The sequence below is a fragment of the Aedes albopictus genome, chromosome 3 (assembly GCF_035046485.1).
Source record: "Aedes albopictus strain Foshan chromosome 3, AalbF5, whole genome shotgun sequence".
Classification (NCBI taxonomy): Eukaryota; Metazoa; Arthropoda; class Insecta; order Diptera; family Culicidae; genus Aedes; species Aedes albopictus.
In genome coordinates this window covers 113399034-113419690 of record NC_085138.1, presented here as the reverse complement: position 1 = coordinate 113419690, position 20657 = coordinate 113399034, and the positions used below count along the sequence as shown (strand labels likewise).

Below are 20657 nucleotides of genomic sequence, written 5' to 3'. Positions count from 1 at the left end.
CCTTACCGGTCAGGCTAAGGCCGGGGTGGCCTCTGCTGTACATAGTAGCCGCCTCCATTCCACTCGGTCCATGGCTGTTTGCCTCCAGTTCCGCAATCTGCGTAGGGTCCGCAGATCGTCCTCCACTTGGTCGACCCACCTAGCTCGCTGCGCACCACGTCTTCTTGTACCGGTCGGATGACTCTCGAGAACCATTTTAGTCGGGTTGCTATCCGACATCCTGATGACGTGACCCGCCCACCGTAGCCTCCCGATTTTCGCGGTATGGACGATGGTTGGTTCTCTCAGCAGCTGATGCAGCTCGTGGTTCATTCGCCTTCTCCAAGTCCCGTCTTCCATCTGCACTCCGCCGTAGATGGTACGCAACACCTTCCGTTCGAAAACTCCAAGGGCGCGTTGGTCCTCTGCACGTAGGGTCCATGTTTCGTGCCCATAGAGGACGACCGGTCTAATCAACGTTTTGTAGATGGTTAACTTCGTGTTACGGCGAACTTTATTCGATCGTAGAGTTCTGCGGAGTCCAAAGTAGGCACGATTTCCTGCCACAATGCGCCTCTGAATTTCTCTGCTGGTGTCGTTGTCGTCGGTCACCAGTGAGCCCAAGTACACGAATTCTTCAACCGCCTCGATTTCATCACCGTCGATATGAATTCGGGGTGGCGGGCGCGGTGATTCCTCCCTGGAGCCCTTGGCCATCATGTACTTTGTCTTCGACACATTAATGACTAATCCGATTCGCCTGGCTTCACTCTTTAGTCGGATGTACGTTTCCGCCATCGTCTCAAATTTACGAGCAATAATATCAATATCATCGGCGAAACCAAGCAGCTGAACGGATTTCGTGAGAATCGTCCCACTCGTGTTTATCTCCGCTCTTCTTATTACACCCTCCAAAGCAATGTTGAACAGCAAGCACGAAAGACCATCACCTTGCCGTAACCCTCTGCGAGATTCGAAGGGACTCGAGAGTGTCCCTGATACTCGAACTACGCACATCACTCGATCCATCGTCGCCTTGATCAACCGTATCAGTTTATCCGGGAATCCGTATTCGTGCATAATCTGCCATAGCTGTTCTCGATCGATTGTATCATACGCCGATTTGAAATCGATGAACAAGTGATGTGTGGGCACGTTGTATTCGCGGCATTTCTGCAACACCTGGCGGATGGCGAACATCTGGTCCGTTGTAGCGCGTTCACCCATAAATCCAGCCTGATATTGCCCCACGAACTCTCTTGCAATCGGTGATAGACGGCGGCATAAAATTTGAGAGAGTATCTTGTAGGCAGCGCTCAGTAGTGTGATCGCGCGGTAGTTCCCGCAATCCAACTTGTCGCCCTTTTTGTAGATGGGACACACGATACCTTCCATCCATTCCTCCGGTAATACTTCCTCCTCCCAAATCTTGGTAATGACCCAGTGTAGTGCTCTCACCAGTGCTTCTCCACCGTATTTTAGAAGCTCGCTTGGTAGTTGATCTGCTCCAGCGGCTTTGTTGTTTTTCAACCGGCCAACCTCCTCCTCAATCTCTTGAAGGTCAGGGGCCGGAAGTCTTTCGTCCTGTGCACATACTCCTAGATCTGTTACCACGCCACCTTCGGTACTTGCAACGTCGCCATTGAGGTGCTCATCGTAATGCTGCCGCCACCTCTCGACCACCTCACGCTCGCTCGTGAGAATATTCCCGTGATTATCTCGGCACATGTCGGCTTGTGGCACAAAGCCTCTGCGCGAGCGGTTCAGCTTCTCGTAGAACTTTCGTGTGTCCTTAGCGCGGTACAGCTCTTCCATCGCTTCGCGATCTCGTTCTTCCTGCTGGCGCTTCTTCATCCGGAAGACTGAGTTCTGCCTGTTCCGCGCCTGTTTGTAACGTGCCTCATTCGCTCTCGTACGGTGTTGCAGCATTCTCGCCCATGCTGCATTCTTCTCGTTTTTCAACTGTTCACATTCGCCGTCGTACCAGTGGTTTCTGTGATTCGGAGTCGCGAAGCCTAGTGCTGTAGCCGAGGTACTACCTATGGCGGATCGGATGTCCCTCCAGCCATCTTCAAGTGTAGCTGCGCCAAGCTGCTCTTCCGTTGGTAGGGCCACTGCTAACTGCTGCGCGTAGTCTTGAGCCACTTCTACGTTACGAAGTTGCTCGATGTTGAGCCGCGGCGTTCGACTTCGACGCGTGGTGATAACTGTCGAAAGTTTTGAGCGCATGCATACAGCTACACGCATACCAGGAACCTAAATATTATCGAACTTGCATGAACCTAAAATCTTTTTCCATAGGGTTTCGGCTTATGGTCTTACCTTTCAGAAAAGCCTTTGTTCAAAATATTCTATCGGTAAAAATTGAAATAAATCAAGTTTGAAGATTTTCTATCAAATGAAGTATATTCAGAGTAGACGTGTGCGCCGAAGCTCTCTTCACCAGCGGCGGCGTATAGGGCAATTTGAGACAGCGGCGGCGGCGACGCCGGCGTCACGCCGTACACCCTATTCGGCGGCGGCGGCGGCGGCGTAACCGGCGTGACCAAAAAAAATGTCAAATTTTTATTTTTTTTTTTGTAATTTTGAGAGCAGATTTTTCATTGAAAAAAAAGGCAAACGTAACACTTTTTTTTTGTGTGTCAAAGCTACAGTTTGCAGAAGTGTACACTGGAAGTTTCAGTTATTTGAATCTTCGGGAGTTTTGAAAAATGCCACAGAAATTTAACTTTGAATTTTAAAAGATTCCATTGGGATGCCTTCCTGTAACTTTTTTATGTGATTCCTGTTGGTAAGATGCACATTATTTCAGGAATTCCTCTGAGATTGTTACACATTTCTTACAATACAAAACAAAAAAAAAACTTTGGGAATTCCGCAGTAATACCCTTAAAAAATCCTCGCAGGAGTTCTACAAACCAAAGACTTCAAAAATATCTATGAAGAAAAAAAAAATCTTTGAGAGGTTTTTTTTAACTTTCCCAGGTAATTACCAAGTAATTTCAGCAGTTTTTTTAACTTCTCTAGGGTTTCCTCAAGACCATACACATACCATAAAAATTCCCTCCAAGAATGAGATTGGATTTTTTTTTCAATGATTCAATTAAAAAATTACTTTGAGAATCATAAATGTGGTAGTTTCAGAGATTGCTCGATAAATTACCACAAGGATTTTATTATGTATTTCAATTGATATTAGATTCCTCTACGAATTCAAGAGTTTTAGGGTACTCAACAAGGGTATCAGCTTCACAGGGGTACCAAAAAGGCCTAAGACTAGAATTGGACAGGATGCTATTGTACGGTTGCATGATTCAGAACTCAACAATTACTGTGTCTTAAACTAATACTTCCATACATACATATCCTTAAAAATTCTCCAGATTTGTTTAAACATCTTTGGAGTATTCGCAGTGATTCTTTACTGGGCATGAACCGATCAGAATAACTTTTGCAAGGTTTGCTTCGTATTCATGATGGCTGTGTTTATGAGTAAAAAAAAAGTTATGAAAATCCACTAGAAAAGTAAAAAAATGATAAAGTACAGATTTCTCATGAGCCGGGAAGAAATTCAGCGTGATCAAAATTAAATCAATCTAGAGTACGTTGCTGCGATGACATCAACAGTTGCCAAACCACCACAGCTTGGCAAGACAAAGTTTGCCGGGACAGCTAGTCCTCGATATATTTCACGAATTGTCTAAACAATCAAAGAATGTCTACTTATTTCTAAAACAAAAAAATCATGTGAAAGGTGATCTTACATAATAATTATCTCAGATGCTTTTTAGGAAATTCACCCCATAGGAATTTCAAAATCATAGAATGAATCATGAATAAATTTATGATTGCTTCAGAATCATTTTTTTAGATTCCTTAAAGGTATAAAATGCCTCCAGGAAACCCCAATTAGAAGAAAACCGGAAAAAACTTGCTGGAGTATTTTCTTGAAGAAAACCTGTAGGAACTTAATGAGGAACGCCATAAATAAAAAAAAACTGCAGGAATAGTTTTTCAAAATACTCCCTAATAAACTATAGGAGGAAGTCCATTAGCAACTTCTCTTGGGAGAAAAAAGAGTTCTTAGATGAATCCTGGAAAGAGTCCCTGAGGAATTTCCGAAATCAGCTTCTGAAAGAATTTCAGTAGAATTTCACGGAAGAATCCCGGTATGAACTTTCTGAGGAATTCCACGAAAGAGTTCCTGATAAAATTCCAGAAGCAATTCCTGACAGAAGCCCAGAAGAAATTCCCGGAATTTTTAAAGCAACCCCAGAAGTAGTTGCTGTAACAATCCCGGAAGGAGATTCAAAAAAAGAATCTCGGAAATTTTTTTAGAGGAATGCTAAAATAAGCTGTTGGGGGTTGTCCATAAATGACGTAGCGTTTTAGAGGGGAGGGGGAGTCCCTGAAATAGCTACGAGCCATGTATTAGGTATGGGAAAATAGGCTATGAGGGGGGAGGGGGCGTTGAAAATTGACCAAAAAATGCTGCATCATTTATGGACGGCCCCTTGTAGGATACTAGAAGATCTCAGAAAGGATTCCTGAAGAAATCCCAGAAGGACCTCCGGAGTGAATCTCACATGAAATTCTCGGAAGGAATCCCAGAGTGAATGTTTGGAAGGAGCTTCTGTAGGAATATTGGAAGAAATTCTTTAAACAATCCCAGAGAGAACTCCTGGAGGATTCCCGGAAGAAATTTCGGATGAAATCGCTGAAATTCTCGGGTTTATATTGTGGGAATATCTTCAGGAAGAAAAATAAAATCTTCCGAAGACATTCCTTAAGAAACTATTGAGAATGTAGGATGGAATGCCTGCAGGATTACGGAACTCCTGTAGAAATCCCGGAAGAAATATCCCACAGGAAACTTCTGAAGGAAACCCAATTCCAATCTAAGATGGAGCTCCCTGAGCAAACACGTTAGCATAACCAGCCACAGAAGTTAAATGTCGCGACTGTTCGTGTGACTAACATCTAGTTTGATACGCCCTTACAGCGTCAGTAGCGCTAATAAGTGTCAATTTGGTTTACCAAAACAAGAGATCCTCTGCAAAATGGACACCCATAAATATTCAATTTGTTCAATGTAATATAGTTAAATTGGAAAAGTGACTACAGCGCCATTGAAGTTCTAGTGTATTTCTATTGAAATCACAGAAGGTAATCCTAGAGAAATCATTGTAGAGAAATTATATTTGTGGAGTCATCACGGGAAAAAATCCCAAAAGAATCACAGCTGGGGTAATCCTGGGTTCCTGGAAGAACTCGAAATTAATTTGTAGAGAAATTTCGGAAAGAAATTTTTGAAGGTATTAAGTGACTCCTGAAGTGATCTCAAAAGATATTTCCTCAGAAATCCCTGAAAAATTTTCTGGAAAAATCTCGGAAGTACTTCCTGGAAAAATCCTGGCAAGTGCTCTTAAAGGAATCCCAGACGAAAATCTCATGAGAAACTTCTGGAAGAAACTCATCAAGAACTCCCTGGGAATCCAACATGAAACGCCTGGATGACCTCTGGAAACTCTAAGGATTTCTCGCAGGACCCTTGGGAGGACCCTGCAAATTCATTCGTATGGGAGTCAATCTTTACTGAGAGGGAGGCGTCTCAGACCTAGCTAAGACTCTTTCAGGCTCCAAAAACGCCCACATACAAATTTTCATGTCAAAACAATGCGCCCTAAGTTATTAAATAATATACAGTATAAATGCGCCAAAAATATTATCCAATACAGATTGTTTAAATGTTCATTTAGTAGTAGCTCTGCAGGTATAAGAACAGTACTGTTTTAAGTGCTGGCTAGAATAATAAAATACCCAAGTCGCTTTCTGATCGGCGTGGGAAATTTTGTACGGCGGCGTGGAAAAATTTAAACAGCGGCGCGCCGGGTCAATTCGAGTGGCGGCGGCGGCGTGGAAAAAACGTCGGCGACGGCGGCGCGGCGCGGCGGCGCACACGTCTAATTCAGAGCATAATTTTGTTGATCATCCCGAACTGCAAACAACAAGGCATCGTGCGTGACCTGTCACATATCCGATGGTCTCTTCTCAGTTTTCTAAACATTATATTCACTTGTCATTTCTCCGGTATCTGTGTTATATGGTCAGCCCAAGGGGGTCTGCCGTGGTTAATTAGTTCATTTTTTCTATTTTGTGGGCTTCGTGGTCATGCGATTAGTGGTGGTAAACGTTTAGGTGTATATGTAGTAAGTCATGGAGTAAGACTCGGAAAAAAACTTTTCGTGAAACGTTCTGTTCAGCGTCTGGCTGAAGACGGTGTGAATTGCCATATTTGTTTAATATTTTAAGTAACATGAACATTCGCCGGTACGATTTCCACACAAGCCATCTTCTTTAAAGGTGATACACAAATTATGTCACGCAAAAATCGACCTTTTTCAACCCCCCCTCCCCCCTTTGTCACACTTTTTGTATGGGACCTCAATATTTTTTGTAAGGGTCATCACGCTCTGCAAAACCTACCTCCCCCCTAAATGCGTGACGTAATTTGTGTACGGCCCCTTACCCCTACCGCAATATCGCAGCTTTTTTCATCAGACTTTATTTACGTAGTTAGCTTAAGTTATGCCATCGTCCTGCTAACAATTGCGTGGAAAACAACTAAGTAGCATTAACGAGGGCAGCAATGTTTGTGTGATTCAATTTTGGACGTCAACTTGTGACGTCATCCTTATCGTCCTTTTTCTTGGATGAAATTGATAAACAGCAACCGATCGTTCAAAAAGTAATTTTTGAACATATTATTTTCAAAAACCCGTGTTTTAGTAAAAAAATGAAGTTGCTTTATGAAAACTTCACTGCAACGTCAGAAAATATAGGAAATGATGTGGTCGAAATTTGAATAATTGTAATCCAGTGATTCGGCCCCTTGTTTGGCCCACAACCATCGTCAAAGTTGAAGTATTTATTTGGATGCCCACAGTTTTCACCCCGTATTGACCATAATGAAGCACCGGTGCAGCAGAAAAGCCGACGTCAATTCGTTCCATTCCATGTTTAGTTCTAAGTTTTTAATAAACAATTAATATTGTATGACGCGTTTACTTAAATTTCCGTTTATTAGTTATTTATGATATGACATCTCACTCGTAACACATAGTGTGTTACGCGTAATCCGTTACAAACATATGTCAATAAATAGACAATTGTCTATAATTGTCAACTTAAGTTTTGTGTATGAATTTAAAATGTAGGCTACTGTAAAAACTTTATTGTAAGCAAACAAGTGATGTTACACGCGTTACTATATATTACAATGCGTTACCAAGTGATGACCACCAACTTGCTTACAATAAGGTACACTGGATGAAAATTGGATCCTATATTTTCTGACGCTGCAGTGAAATTTTCATAAAGCTACTTCAATTTTTCACTAAAATACGGATTTCTTCAATAGTATTTTTTTTCACATAATTTATCATAATTCAAAATATGAAATTTCTATTAAATTTTCAAGACCATAGATTGTCCATATAGTCAGATGATGAAGTGGTGCAATTTTCAGTCAAAAATATTGATAATTGCCAAAGTTACAAAAGATTTAACTTGACGGATTTTGGAAGGAAAATTCGGCTCGTTTTTTTTGCTACTGAGTATTTGGAAGTCTTGCAGGCGATATGCTAAGCTCATGTATCAGAGAGCTGGCGCGGGCTGCATCAGACGTACTCGTACTAATGAAGGACGCCTAGCGAAAGTGCTTCATCTACACATTTTTGGCGGAGGAAGTCCTTCCACTAGCGTGTGCAAGGATCTTGCCTAGGGGAAGGAGGGGATTTTAAGGTCACTAAAATGATGATTTAATATATGATCATGGTGCGAAATAGAATCAAGGTGTTACACACAATATGAAGTCCCAATATGGGGTTTCAGCATGCTGTGGTGCTAACATCGCCATTTTTTTAAGTTCTTATGAATTGATCAGTTGATTATTATCGAGCCCTGAAGAAGGTCCGATCCGAGGACCGAAACGTCGGCGAAGATAAGAAACAATCAACGTTAAAACCAAAGACTGCCTAAGCCGAAATCCGAAATTGTAAATCGCCAAGTACTTAACATTGGGATTCTGGAGTAGGCTTTGATAAACGTATCGTATAACTGGCAGTTTGAGTGATCGACTCTTTGGATGCACTGAATGTTGAATATTTCGGCTAAGCAGTCAATAAACTCTTTCAACAAATCATTTGGTTAGTTCAACAGACACAAAACAAACAAAGATTTTTCCTTTGAAGATGACAAGAAACATTGCCGAAACGTAAAGAAACGCATATCAAGAACCTAAGTATTATCAAACTTGCATGAACCTAAACTCTTTTTTTTTTTTGGCAATTCACACCGTCTTTTGCCAGACGCTGAACAGACTGAATACCACCATATAACCACCATATAACAGACAGCACACAGAAGCTAGTTAGGAATTTTTCGTTTCACGAAAAGTTTCTTCAGAGTCTTACTCCATGACTTACTACATATACACCTAAACGTTTAACTCCACTAACCGCATGACCACGAAGCCCACAAAATAAAAAAAAATGAGCTAATTAACCACGGCAGACCCCCTTGGGCTGACCATATAACAAAGATGCCGGAGAAATGACAAGTGTATATAATGTTTATAAAACTAAGAAGAGACCATCGGGTATGTGACAGGTCACGCACGGTGCCTTGTTGTTTGCAGTTCGGGATGATCAACAAAATTATGCTCTGAATATACTTCATTTGATAGAAAATCTTCAAACTTGATTTATTTCAATTTTTACCGATAGAATATTTTGAACAAAGGCTTTTCTGAAAGGTAAGACCATAAGCTGAAACCCTATGGAAAAAGATTTTAGGTTCATGCAAGTTCGATAATATTTAGGTTCCTGGTATGCGTGAGCTACTAAGTAGTGATCCGAATCTATATTCGCACTGCGGTATGTGCGGACGTTGGTTATATCTGAGAAGAATTTACCGTCGATTAGAACGTGGTCGATTTGGTTTTCTGTTTGGTGGTCGGGTGATCTCCAGGTGGCTTTGTGGATATCTTTGCGGGGGAAGAAGGTGCTTCGGACTACCATACCACGGGAGGCTGCAAAGTTTACGCATCGCTGGCCGTTATCATTCGATACGGCGTGCAGGCTGTTTCGCCCGATTACCGGTCTGTACATTTCCTCCCTTCCTACCTGCGCGTTCATGTCGCCGACAACGATTTTCACGTCACGCGGCGAGCAACCATCGTATGTTTGCTCTAACTGCGCGTAGAACGCTTCTTTCTCGTCATCGGGTCTCCCTTCGTGTGGGCAGTGGACGTTAATGATGCTGTAGTTGAAGAAACGGCCCTTAACTCTCAACATGCACATCCTTGCGTTGATCGGCTGCCACCCGATCACACGTTGTCGCATCTTGCCCAACACTATAAAACCTGTTCCCAGTTCATTGGTGGTGCCACAGCTTTGGTAGAAGGTAGCCGCTCGATGCCCGCTTTTCCACACTTTCTGTCCAGTCCAACAAAGTTCCTGCAACGCCACGATGTCGAAGTTGCGGGGATGTAGTTCGTCGTAGATTATCCTGTCACATCCTGCGAAACCTAGTGACTTGCAATTCCATGTTCCAAGTTTCCAATCGTAGTCCTTATTTTGTCGCGTGGGTCTTTGCCGATTGTATCGAGTCGTATTTTCTCCTATGTTATTCGCAATGGGGATTTTTACGGGTGGCTTATTGGGCCTACGCCAACACTCCTGTCTCGCCGGAGGGCCATCGTGCCAGTTCTGTTTAACGTCCCAACCAACACTGGGACGACCACGCTGATGGGGCTACCACCTTGGACATAGCTGGGCGTGGTGCAGCGTTTCTTACTCAGCCGCTGGATGCCAGAACAGACGCTGTTTGAGCCGCACCTCCTTGGTGAACAGACACTCGGATCGTACCTCCTCAATCTAGCTGAAGTCAGAAGGACTTCAGTGCCCAGGCTGCACTACCAGCTAAGCACACAACTCTTAGCTGGCGGTCTTTGTCATCGCTTGACCCGTGGAAGCATGAGGTAGGAACTTGTGAGGACCAGAGCTATATTGGACGCTCTCCTTATCGACTCACCGTTTCGCAGCCCATTCAAAATATGAGCACAGATTATTATACTGAATAAGATTTGCAATAATACCATAGAAATACACAAAATATTGCGATGATTTACAGAAATTCAAAAAACCGATGGTACGGATAGAATAGAGACCACCGGTGCGCAAAGGCGACCGATCATTATTTTACTCACATGGAAACGAACGACCGGTGCGAAAATGGGCGGATAAGGAAATTAAAAATCGTTAACGACGTGCTGTTGCGTGTGCAGTATGGAGCCCACGAGTGGGCTTGGTCTTAGTCGACGCACCAAAATCCGAATTTTTAACTCCTCTTTAACGTGAAATCTGTGCTGCTGTTCGCCAATGAAATTAGGTGTGTATCAGTGGAGAACACTCAACGGCGGCAGGTCTTCATCAATAGATGCCTGCGGTATATAATTCATGCAAGGTGGCCTTACAAACGGATCTCCAACGTAGAGCTCCATCGTTGATGTCATCAAAAGCCGATAGCGACAGAAATTCCGAAACGAAAGTGGAGGTGGATCGGCCACACTCTACGCAGGAACAGAAACAAAATTTACAAGCAAGCGTTAGATTGGAACCCAGCAGGATATCGCAACAGAGGCAGACTCATGGCGGCGCAACATCAACAACGAAATCAAGCAAGTCGGCAGAAATTTGACCTGGCCACAGGCCAAGGCGATGGCTGGCAATCGCCCAGGATGGAGATCTTTCAATTCGGTCCTCTGCACCATTCGATCTTTTTCTGAGTCACTTATGATTTTTTTCAGATTTTTAGAGCTTTAATTTGGTACATAAAATCAATTTCAATGAGATTTTTTAAAATCACCTTTTGACAGCTGAGCAACTGCTTGACAATTTCACTCAGTATAAAATGCGACGAGGGGTGATTCGACAAATCGCTTCATACAAACTTCAAATAGATTTTTGAATAGGTTCCAGTTCACCAAAGTTAATGAAAATTTGGATTTCACAGATTCAGAATATTGGGCCCATATAGCCGAGGCGGTAAACGCACGGGTATTCAGCATGACCATGCTGAGGGTGACGGGTTCGATTCCCGGTCGGTCCAGGATCTTTTCGTAAAGGAAATTTCCTTGACTTCCTTGGGCATAGAGTATCTTCGTGCCTGCCACACGATATACACATGCAAAATGGTCATTGGCAGAGGAAGCTCTCAGTTAAAAACTGTGGAAGTGCTCATAGAACACTAAGCTGAGAAGCAGGCTTTGTCCCAGTGAGGACGTTACGCCAAGAAGAAGAAGAAGAAGATTCAGAATATGGAATTATCTCAACATTACTAAAGAAGCCAATTTTCATAACAAGTTATTTTTCTCGTTTACCAGATGAAAGTATAAGGACAGATGCTTGATGTACTTAGTATTAGATAAATCGCAGGAACAGCTCGACTAACGCCAATAATTACCCGTGAAGTTGGCTTAGAATAGCACTACGGACCGCCTGTTCCGGGGGTAAAAGTCCACCAAACAGGGAATCCCAATCCAAGGCGATCCGTGCTGAGGGATGAATGGTTGAGGGGGTTCAAAACATGCTCGATCTCTAAAGGACCCCGTAACGTGGGTAGATCTCCCTTTTGGGTTGGGTTACGTAGTAAGATCTACCAAACTGAACTCTGGTGACATCCAACTTGTTAAGCTAGGGTAATGCGTTTTGGTAATAAGGATTCATTGTACAAAGCCCTTGTTACAAGTGACAGTTTCTAAAATTGCAATTATTTTGCCTTACAGATAGTTAAAGACTCGGTTTGTCCTCGCAGAGACTACACTTGATGTAAGGAAAACAAACATGCTTTGCGTATCTAATAGCGTAATAACCTAATTAGGACTGATAAGTACTGGTGATACAAGGACTCACGTGAATTCTTATTAACGAACACATTCTCTAATTTGACAGCGTTTTGCAACAAGCCTAAAGCCCCGGGTTTTTCAATGTTGTCCTGGGACTAAACTAGAAGCAAGACATGGATGGAGCCACAGTTCTGATGCATGGACAAATATCGATTCTACCGTTTTGATTTTCTCAGAAATAGAATCGGTTATGTGTGATTAAGGGCGCACTTTCACTGGGATTTATATCCCTGTGAAAACGGTACTTTTTCATCACATTCGATGTCTCGAACCTCTCAAGTAACAAATCAAGATCTGTACAGAAATCAATGCTCTATTGCCTCTCAATGACAATGGAGTAGTACGACATGCACTAAATAATAAGGATACGCGTATTGCCACAAAAGATCTATAAATACTGGTCGCAGAGGCTCATCCGAACAGAAAAAAACGCCAATGATAATCATATTAGCATATTTTGAAAGAATTGCCTATATATTGAAGGAGCTGCAATTAAATCATAAAAAGTCATAAATTTTTATAGCATAGTTGATCGTAAGAAACTCTAAACTCATTAGCTTATACGATTCAAAAGAAAACCAAACTCAAGCACAGAGTAGTAAACATTGTTATGTCAATAGTTTCTTCGACTGATCTATTCAGAAGAACTTCGTTTTATTGACGGATGCAATAAAAGAACTCCAAAAATGGAAGAGTTTAGCACTCTTATTTGAAAACGTTGTTCTTTTGAAACCGTGTCTTGAAGCCTGAAGTTGAAAAGTTATCTAATTTCAAGGTTCCCCTTAACAACAGCATACAAGAACAGCTCGTGATTAAAGGAAGAGATTTTTCTGTTAAATGACGCCAAATTGTATTTAATATCTTTAATAGTAAAACTAGAAATAATAGCCTACTACAAAATAAGGAAAAAATCTAATAAACATTTCAGCAGCTATATTGCTGAATATGTCAATAACAGTATACGTCTTAGACCAGACTTAATTTAAAGGGAGCAAACCACTCTGAAAAAAAATGCTTGCAGTTCTGCAAAGACATTTTCCATCGGCAGAGCCGACTGGTCCATGGATCGCACCTTTAAGTTATAAACAAGAGCACCGCTGGAAACTAGATTTAAGGCGAAACTGGAAGCATTTCCTCACTTTTTGGTTTTTGATTTTTTTATTAAATAACGAAGCAATATTTTCAAAATCGGCTTTCGTGCACATGTAGAGTATGGATCAAGGTATCTTTTGATTTTTTTTTAGTAGTGGAAAATGTTTTTCGTTTTTGCAGAAACCATTTTTGAACAAAATTTAACGAAAAAAAGGTTTCTGCAAAAATGGAAAACATTTTCCACCTCAAAAAAATTCAGATACCTTGATCCATACTCTACATGTGCACGAAAACCGATTTTGAAAATATTGCTTCGTTATTTAATAAAAAATCTAAAATCGAAAAAATGAGAAAATGCTTCCAGTTTCGCCTTAAGTTGAATAACTATTCAGCCATACTACATTCGACCAGATAGATTATGACGTACGTATGAACGACGCCTAAATTATTTTAGAAGCATTTTCAAAATTATTACAATTTTCGGTGGTTTGTTTTATTCAGGTGTTTGTTAAGGGGCCATTAGACTGTTTGTCATAATGACAAATATTTGTCATTGTAGTCCGACATTCATCCGAGGTTGCCATGATTTACGTTGTGTTGGTCATTTGTTGGGCTTGTTTGGCCAAATATTTGTCATGTCTAATGGGACCTTTACATTCGAGCGAATGATCTTTTCTTCTTCTTCTTTTTTCTGGCCAACTAGCACCGTTCGGCGCCAGTTGTGTTTTACGGAGCTAAGCCTTAAATTCCGACGCCCCAGGGAGACAGCCACCACACCTGAGGACCCTACATATCGAACCCATCAACACATGGGCCGGGACCTACGGCTTTACTTCCTATCCGATCACGATCCGATCTGATCACGGATTTCATGTCTCAGAAAATCCCATCGGCGTCGACGGGGATTGAACCCCGACCGACTGGGGTGAGAGGCAACCACGCTTACCACTATACCACCGACGCCGACGAATGATCTTTTTGGGCGAATGGCTTTCGGGTTATTGTCATTCGGGCATTTGGGATGCATCGAAGCAAGCTTTTGCATCGAGCTGCGCTGGTCCTGTTATTTTTTTATCATGATTTTTTTAAACCCTCGTGAATTCCTGCAATTCTTAATTTAATTGCAAATAATATAAAAATACGATAAGGAAGGTGAAGTGGTACCTCGGGGGAGCATGAAAGTTTCCTTGAAGATTATTTGGATACGGTAGCCTGTTTCAAAAACTCTTTACAAGTGTCATAGATGAACTGACTGCGAACTGAGGAGAACTGACGGAACTATGGAGGTTTACTGGCATTCTTTCAAGATATTGGACGGAGTTTACTACTGATAATTTGATGAGAGAACAAAGAGACTACAAATTGTTAGGTATTTACTAATTGGTATTCAGGCAAATGGGACAACTTTTTTGTTGCATAAATATAGACCATTTCCTTGCCATTTGCGCTTTTGCCAGGAAAATGCCAATTAATATTCATTCAAAATCACATCCCAGATATGTATGAGAGTAGCCAAAGTTCTGAAATATTGCCTTAACAAGGGTTACTGTAGAGAAAAAGTATGAATAGGACAAGAGTGCGTTTTGAAGTATTCGAGTTCAAATCTAATTGTTTCTCTCGGGTTCCACGTTGCTCAAATATTTTTTGAATAAGAGTTGTTCACACGCTTAAAAATGTTTGCACACCGCATGTGTAACCCTTACACAATTTCCGTCATCGCTTGCAAAGATGGCAGAATGTGTGAAAAAAATGTGTAAACCAAGCTCATGCTATGAGTTGATGGCACCTTACTCATTTTTGAGCAAGCCACCGCTGAGTTAACTGCTATTGTGGCCATCGTTGAAGAGTGCTGGTGAGCTGTTTCTTTTGCAGCGCAGCAGCAAAAGCACTACAACTTTATAATGTAGGCGTGATATATTATTTTAAACGTAGTTCGGGATTAGCAGATGGATTGCGATTCAATTGATTCAAAGATAACAAGAGCCATTAGTTGAAATTTTGCGGAGTAAGCACAAAAACAATTTAGGGTTATGTATTTTGTGCTCCCGGAAGTATCGCTTCTATCCGGCCTTGGTTACCGGGCTTCCTGCCTATAGGCCTGTATTATGCCAAGCGAATTAGGAGCGAACGCCAAAGTTGCCTCTTTTTCGGCATTTTCGAGCTCCTTAGTGAGCTTTGAAATCGATTTAAGAATGTGTAGCTCTCACACATTCTTCAAATCAGTCTCCAAACGCTTCGATGTGTGACAGCTACACAGACTGTTTCGATTCTTAGGCGTCAACACAAAAATGTGTAAGGTCACTTTGTAAAAAATTAGTGTTGTTTGGAAAATATGCACAAATGAGTGATCATTACACATTTCTGAGTGGACCGATTTGAGCGTGCACTGAAGAAATAATGAAAATTCATTAATATGTCGAAAAATCATGACAAACTGTAGGGCCATTTCCTTGCCATGAAGTGTTTTCAAGAATAAACAAAGTTTGAGCAAAAAAAAAATGCTTGGATCATTTGCCAATTATTGCACACTACTTGACATGTAGACTTATAATAATGCACCTATTTTTATATTTTGTGAGTTTTACCGAGTCACCTGACACTTTTGCAATGACCTGGTGAGATCTTTCTGATTTACCTATTAATTTTTATATCATAAATTTGTGAATTCTCAAAATTGAAGTAATAATGTTCCATATGTAAATAGATACATATGTTCCAATAACTGCATTAAGGATTATATTTGTTTTTGTTTTTCTTCTTCTTCTTCTTTATGGCTCTACGTCCCCACAGGGACTTGGCCTACCTCGCTTCAACTTAGTGTTCTTTGAGCACTTCCACAGTTATTAATTGAAGGGCTTTCTTTGCCTACCATCCCATGAAATTGTATATTATGAAGCAAGTACAATGATACAAGAAAATTTTCCTTGGAGACCCCAGTTTTGTTTTTGTTTTTATCTCGTTTTAAAGAGCGAGTAAAGGTGTGCAAAATATTATGTATTTCAACAAACACTTCATAAGTATATTCAAAATCATTGCTTGGCTCGCAAAATCGAATTCATGTTGCAATTGTGGTTCGTTGCGATAATCGCCAGATTCAACCTTGGTTCAGGAAAAAATGAATTAATATTTTATGATATAACTTTCTAAACTTATTTTTTCTGATAGAATGGCATATTTTTTTTTTGTTTTTCTTTCTATATGGGCTTGTATTCCTGGGAATGGCGCTTAAGACGAAACTGGAAGCATTTTCTCATTTTTTCGGTTTTTAATTTTTTATTAAGTAACGAAGCAATATTTTCAAAATCGGTTTTCGTGCATATGTTGAGTATGGATCAAGGTATCTTCTGAATTTTTTGAGGTGGAAAATGTTTTCCATTTTTTGCAGAAACCATTTTTTTGTGAAATTTTGTTCAAAAATGGTTTCTGCAAAAACGGAAAATATTTTCCACTACAAAAAATCAGAAGATACCTTGATCCGTACTCTACATGTGCACAAAAACCGATTTTGAGAATATTGCTTCGTTATTTAATAAAAAACCAAAAACCAAAAAGTGAGGAAATGCTTCCAGTTTCGCCTTAAGGACAGACTTGATAGAATCCTAAAATGGCCGCCACAATGGCCGACTTTGGCACCCACTCACGATTTCGAACGCACAAATCTCTTCGTAAACAAACCCAGCACACCTGATCTTCTTATTTCAAGCTAATTACAAGTAAGCAAGAACAGAATAATAAAATTCACTGTTGTTTGATGCATGCTTCTTGAGATTTGTGCGTCTGAAGTTCTGATGCACTGTTGAATCAGGATTTCATGACGTTTGTCCTTAAGCCTAGGCTTTGAAGCCAGGACACATGGATAAATGCATGTGTCCCATCCCAGGTGAAGAGACGTCAAGTAAAACGGAGTGTGCATTAACCTTCTTAGCAGCACCACTCGCAACGATTTTATGTTCAAACATCATTCCCTTAAAACGAAACGGTTGGTACTGTTGTCCCCGTTTCTTCCTATATTCACACACTTAGAAATTCTGAAATTTGCACGAAACGGAAGCACCAAAGAACGTAAACGTTTTCAAGATTGAATCATAATTTGGACTCAATTTTACGCGCATCATGTAAGTGCTGGTTGGTTGCGTTAGATGTCAACAAATTCGTTTCACCAGAAACGTAGAATCAGTATCACGTTCATCAGCTACCTTTTAACTCGGTGAAATAGCCGAGAGGTAAGAGATGTGGCTCACGATCAGGAGATCCGGTGTTCGAATCCATGCATGGCATTATTTTACTTTTCTATGTTTTATCTGTCAAATCGGTTTTAGCTATTGCTAGACGCTAAGAAAAAATAAGTTTTATTTTGGGGTGTCTTGAAAGACGTAAATTTACACGTTTCAACCTCTAAATTTGTGTATTTGGAGATGCTCGTATATGTCAGGTTCAGGGCACTTAAAATTACATGATATTTTCTAGGTGTGCAATTCAAAATGGTTTCTCTATCATGTTATTCATAAGAGGATAACCTGATTGCCTTGAGTTATCATCCAATCCATTGGTCTGCACAATGGTCCTGGCCATTTTAATATTTGTATCACGTCTCTGACATGCTGCAAATATTAATGCTGACAAGAAATATCTGAAGAAATTTTGATATTTCCAGCAGGCTTGTCCACACTGAGCGAATGAAAATTTTGCTCCCTGGACCCATACCATCAAACACATCACAAATTAGAAATCCTTTCATCCTATCAGATAGAAGGACGTTGAAACATCCTAAATGTCATTTCGAACTGTCAAAAAACCGCACCGCAGAGCCACACCCGGGTCAAAATCTCTTTGCGCGCTCCGTGTGGCTCTGCGGTGCGGTTTTTTGACAGTTCGAAATGACATTTACGATATTTCAACATCCTTCCTTCTGACTAGATGAAAAGACTTCCAACCGATGATGTACTTTTGGATGTGCTTGATGGTGTACATGGTGATAGTGTAAATCCAAAGAGCAAAACTTTCATGCGCTCAGTGAGGGCAAGCCTGGTTTTCAGGATGATTTTCAATACTGGCTGTGCAAGCAGCAGAATAGAATAGAATAGAATTGTCATTCGGGCTTTTGGAATGCGGGCGAATGGTTTTCGGGCAAATGCGACAGAACCCACAGTTCTGGATATTTCAGCAAATTGTGCTGAAATTCAGCAAGCTAAATTTGCTGATTATCTTCCAAAAACATTCAGGCTTAGGGAGTTTGAGCTATTGAGCAGGCTTAGTTCCAGTAGGGATGTCATGACAAGTAGAAGAAGTGAAAGATTCAATTTATTTGCTATAAAATTCAAAAAGCATTTCTTTCGCTGAAGCACTGAATATGAATATTGACTTAAAAATCCTTTTTTTTCTGCCCTCAGAACTATTTTTTAAAAGTAGAGAATTTATTTAAGAAAAGGTCTTGATTGTGTCTGCTCAAAATGCTACCAGGGGAAACTTTTTGTTTTTAATTTTTATTTCTGTGTATTTTAATTATTTAATGCTAACTTTACACTTGCTGAGAGAAAGAAATCCTCAAATATATGACAAAACAATTTTTGAAGCTATTGGTAATGTACATAGTAGAGGATATTCCCAGTTACAGTTCTGTTTTTAATGTTTCTGTATAATCCAACGTCAATATTGAATATTCCAGTATGGATCGATTAACGAATCAACCCAATTACAACTGGTATAATTACCGGCATCGCTGTCTTACTACTTTAGAAACGAGTTTCATTGCTTTAACTGGCATACGACGCCAACAGTATAAGCGTTGCCGCTGCAATGCACAGCAGTGTGTAGGTCTAACTAACATAAACCATTTAAATTATGCAGTGACAAAATATATTAGAGTTATGCTATTACATGTTAGGCATGCCCCAATCAATAACAAATCATGCAGTTACAGTTCACCATGAACACAAACATCAAATAAATAGGGTGTTTCAGGTAATTTGGAAAGAAAATGCCATAAGGCGAAAAACCACGTGAAATAATAGAAGTAGTAAGACTGCGTTGACATTTATTGCTGTGGTTACTCGATTCTGTTATCAATCATTCAAATTTACCCAACAAACATTTTTGTTGAACAAGAGTAGAAAATCAAACTGTAGCTTAATAAACTGTTATTCAGCTAGTTCTGTTATTTGACTGATTACAGCATGATTTTCCCAAAGAAATGCTTTCCAACAAACTTTTTAGCAGTGTGAAAAATTGCAATACAAATTACTGTGCTTCCGTCAAAACTATTGTTTAACTTCAGCACAATGCTATCAGTACAAATTGCTGGATGGTGTAGATATTTGTGCACAGTGTTAGCAATTCGTTTTTTTTACTAAATTCATTGAGTTCAGAAAAAAAATCACCCAATTTGCAGATTAGCAGCGGTAAAAGGTGTTCGATCACTGTTCAACCAAATTTCGTTGAAGGAAGAAAGTATGTAGAATTTAATTAGATAAAGGATAAACTTTTCAAATTAAACTCATCCATGAAGTTTATTATTGAACATTTCACTCTTCAACTGATAAATTTTCGTGTTGACCGAGAAAACTTCACTGATTTTTCAAATCACTCGTACCTATATTTTAAAATAAAAACACTAGTTCCCGAGACGCACTTTTCGATTTGATATTGGTTCACACCAGCTTCTCTGTGATTACTTTAAATTAACTGCCGCTGATAACCGTTTGTCCAGCATGTGTCACTAATCGACGCGCGAAATTCACCACTCGCGATCACTTTTGGCGCCTCAACGCCCAGCAGTGGATTCAATGATCCCCAAAGGCCAAAGCACGGCCACCACACACCAACGCACACAACGCGAGATAACGCGAAACCGCCCGGACCAACAACGTGTGTCCGTGGACCAACCAACCAACCAGCAGCGGCGGCAGTAGGGTAAATAGTCGGCCGAATCAGGCGGCTTTTCCAAGAGCGCGCGGGATCGTCTCCCCTTTCCCACTCCGGGGGGGGGCGGTGGGCGGTAGATGAAAGGGTGTGAAAATCCGCGGAAAGCACGCCACTCGAGAAGGAAACACGTCGTAACCGTCCGAATCCACAGCGTGAACTGAACCCCAGTGGTAATATTTTGCAACATTTTAGCAATTCCGAGATAGGCGCACTTCGCCCGTCGTATGTAGTCGTCGTCGTTGTCGTCGTCTCCGTCGTTGGTCGACGACGCGACGGGGTAGCTAGAGTCTTGGAGGTTTGGTCCATCAAAGACACAGCACAGCATCCCCCCGTAACGCAACAAACGGTTTGTTACTGTTGATACTGACTTCTAGTGTGGGATTGGATTCTGACCGGAGCGGGAGAGTTTTTGGAGAGGATTTTATTCGCTCGCACCACATGATTTGAACAGATGAGTGAGATGTCGCAAAACGTTTGCACGTGGTTCTGCGAACCAAGCGCGCGAGAAAATGTTCTAACCCAAGTGGGAGGGAGCAGTGATGCCAGTTCAATTTGGGTTTCAGTTTAAAGACATTTTTCAACACGGATCTAAATTCTCTTTTCTTGTTGTTCTCATTTTTTAGCGTGGCGTCTCAACTGGGACAAACACTGCGTCTAATGATGTTCCACAATTACTAAGGACACGGTTGTTAGAATC

At 40.9% G+C, this 20657-nt stretch overlaps 1 protein-coding gene across 12 annotated transcripts in view; it reads right to left on the bottom strand.

Moving 5' to 3' along the window:
* LOC109409579 (organic cation transporter protein) overlaps positions 1 to 20657 on the bottom strand; it is a 301524-nt gene that overhangs the window by 159139 nt on the left and 121728 nt on the right. For 3 of the 12 annotated variants that reach the window (XM_062843051.1, XM_062843055.1, XM_062843054.1), the window contains exon 1: positions 19629 to 20108. The exons of 7 other annotated variants lie outside the window; for them this stretch is intronic. The gene's annotated coding sequence lies outside the window, so the exon portion shown is untranslated. Of the gene's footprint in view, positions 1 to 19628; positions 20109 to 20657 lie in introns of those variants that run through there. 2 more of the 12 variants (XM_062843053.1, XM_062843056.1) reach the window with 2 other exon arrangements.